Source organism: Arachis hypogaea, chromosome 17 (genome assembly GCF_003086295.3).
Source record: "Arachis hypogaea cultivar Tifrunner chromosome 17, arahy.Tifrunner.gnm2.J5K5, whole genome shotgun sequence".
Lineage (NCBI taxonomy): Eukaryota > Viridiplantae > Streptophyta > Magnoliopsida > Fabales > Fabaceae > Arachis > Arachis hypogaea.
The window spans coordinates 50,474,115-50,476,893 of NC_092052.1; the positions used below are offsets into that span (position 1 = coordinate 50,474,115).

The 2,779-nt window shown below is 39.4% G+C and overlaps 1 non-coding gene across 1 annotated transcript; it reads left to right on the plus strand.

The window, feature by feature from the left end:
- The first annotated feature begins 1,702 nt into the window (after positions 1-1,702).
- Positions 1,703-1,810, plus strand: LOC112767577 (small nucleolar RNA R71). The gene has a single exon (XR_003185018.1). It is a non-coding gene; the product is annotated as a small nucleolar RNA R71 (small nucleolar RNA).
- The last annotated feature ends 969 nt before the right edge of the window (positions 1,811-2,779 follow it).

A 2,779-nucleotide genomic window follows, 5' to 3' on the forward strand; every position in this document is an offset into this window, starting at 1 on the left:
TGGGCTCTCATGGAGCCTCACAGATGTTCAGAGCATTGTTGAGACTCCCCAACACCAAACTTAGAGTTTGGATATGGGAGTTCAACACCAAACTTAGAGTTTGGTTGTGGCCTCCCAACACCAAACTTAGAGTTTGACTGTGGGGGCTCTGGTTGACTCTGTTTTGAGAGAAGCTTACTGTGCCTCTTTTCCATGTTTACAGAAGGATGTCCTTGAGTTTTAAACTCAAGGGAGTCCTCATTCAATTGAAGGACTAATTCGCCTCTGTCAACATCAATCACAGCTCTTGCTGTGGCTAGGAAGGGTCTTCCAAAGATGATGGATTCATCCTCATCCTTCCCAGTATCTAGGACTATGAAGTCAGCAGGGATGTAAAGGCCTTCAACCTTTACTAACACGTCCTCTACTTGTCCATAAGCCTATTTTTTTGAATTGTTTGCCATCTCTAATGAGATTTTAGCAGCTTGCACCATTCCCAGTTTCTCTATTACAGAGAGGGGCATGAGGTTTATCCCTGAACCAAGGTCACACAGAGCTTTTTCAAAGATCATGGTACCTATGTATAAGGTATTAGGAATTTTCCAGGATCCTGTTTCTTCTGAGGCAATGTCAGTTGATCCAGATCACTCAGTTCATTAGTGAACAAGGGAGGTTCATCTTCCCAAGTCTCAATACCAAATAATTTGGCATTCAGCTTCATGATTGCACCAAGGTACTTGGTAACTTGCTCTTCAGTAACATCCTCATTCTCTTCAGAAGAGGAATACTCATCAGAGCTCATGAATGGCATAAGGAGGTTTAATGGAATCTCTATGGTCTCTAGATGAGCCTCAGATTCCTTTGGTTCCTCAGAGGGAAACTCCTTATTGATCACTGGACGTCCCAGGAGGTCTTCCTCCTTGGGATTCACGTCCTTCTCTCCTCTTGTGGGTTCGGCCATGATGGTCAATTCAATGGTCTTGCACTCTCCTTTTGGATTTTCTTCTGTATTGCTTGGGAGAGTACTAGGAGGGATTTCAGTGATCCTTTTACTCAGCTGGCCCACTTGTGCTTCCAAATTTCTAATGGAGGACCTTGTTTCATTCATGAAACTCACAGTGGCCTTAGATAGATCAGAGACTAAATTTGCTAAGCTAGATGGATTCTGCTCAGAATTCTCTGTCTGTTGCGGAGTGGATAATGGAAAAGGTTTACTATTGTTAAACCTATTTCTTCCACCATTATTAAAGCCTTGTTGAGGCTTTTGTTGATCCTTCCATGAGAGATTTGGGTGATTTCTCCATGAGGGATTATAGGTGTTTTCATATGGTTCACCCATGTAATTTACCTCTGCTATTGCAGGGTTCTCAGGATCATAAGCTTCTTCTTCATAAGATGCCTCTTGAGTACTGTTGGATGCAGCTTGCATTCCATTCAGACTCTGAGAAATCATATTGACTTGCTGAGTCAATATTTTATTCTGAGCCAATATAGCATTCAGAGTATCAATTTTAAGAACTCCCTTCTTCTAAGGCGTCCCATTACTCACAGGATTCCTCTCAGAAGTGTACATGAACTAGTTGTTAGCAACCATGTCAATGAGTTCTTGAGCTTCTGCAGGCGTTTTCTTTAGGTGAATGGATCCACCTACAGAAGTATCCAATGACATCTTAGCTAATTCAGACAGACCATCATAGAATATATCCAGGATGGTCCATTCTGAAAGCATGTCAGAAGGACACTTTTTGGTCAGTTGCTTGTATCTCTCCCAAGCTTCATAGAGGGATTCACCTTCTTTCTGTCTGAAGGTTTGAACATCCACTCTAAGCTTGCTCAGCTTTTGAGGAGGAAAGAACTTGCCTAAGAAAGCCGTGATCAGCTTATCCCAAGAGTTCAGGCTATCTTTGGGTTGAGAGTCCAACCACACTCTAGCTCTGTCTCTTACAGCAAAAGGGAAAAGCATGATCCTGTAGACTTCAGGATCTACTCCATTTGTCTTAACAGTATCACATATCTGCAAGAATTCAGTTAAGAACTGAAAAGGATCTTCAGATGGAAGTCCATGAAACTTACAGTTTTGCTGCATTAGAGAAACTAATTGAGGTTTTAGCTCAAAGTTGTTTGCTCCAATGGCAGGGATGGAGATGCTTCTTCCATGTAAATTGAAATTAGGTGCAGTAAAGTCACCAAGCATCCTCCTTGCATTATTATTATTTTCGGCTGCCATCTCCTCTTCCTATTCGAAAATTTCTGTAAGGTTATCTCTGGATTGTTGTAATTTAGCTTCTCTTAGTTTCCTCTTCAGAGTCCTTTCAGGTGCAGGGTCTGCTTCAACAAGAATATTCTTGTCCTTGCTCCTGCTCATATGAAAAAGAGGGACAGAAAAATAATAATAATAGAGATCCTTTTTGCCCAAGCATAGAGGTTCCCTTATGTGAGTAGAAGGAAAGAAGAAGAGAAAATCTAAACTCAGAGAGAGAGGGTTCGGATTTTTGGTGAGTGAGGGAGAAAGAGAATTTTCGAAAATAGTTTTTGAAAAAGAGTTAGTGATTTTCGAAAATAATTTTTGAAAAATGTTAGTAATTTTCGAAAATTAAAAAAAATTAAAATAATTAGTTAATTAAAAAGAAATTTTGAAAAAGAGGGAAGATGAGAGAGAGTTAGTTAGGTAGTTTTGAAAAAGATAAGAAACAAACAAAAAGTTAGTTAGTTAGTTGAAACAAATTTGAAAATCAATTTTGAAAAGATAAGAAGATAAGAAGTTAGAAAAGATATTTTGAAATCAAATTTTTGAAAAAGA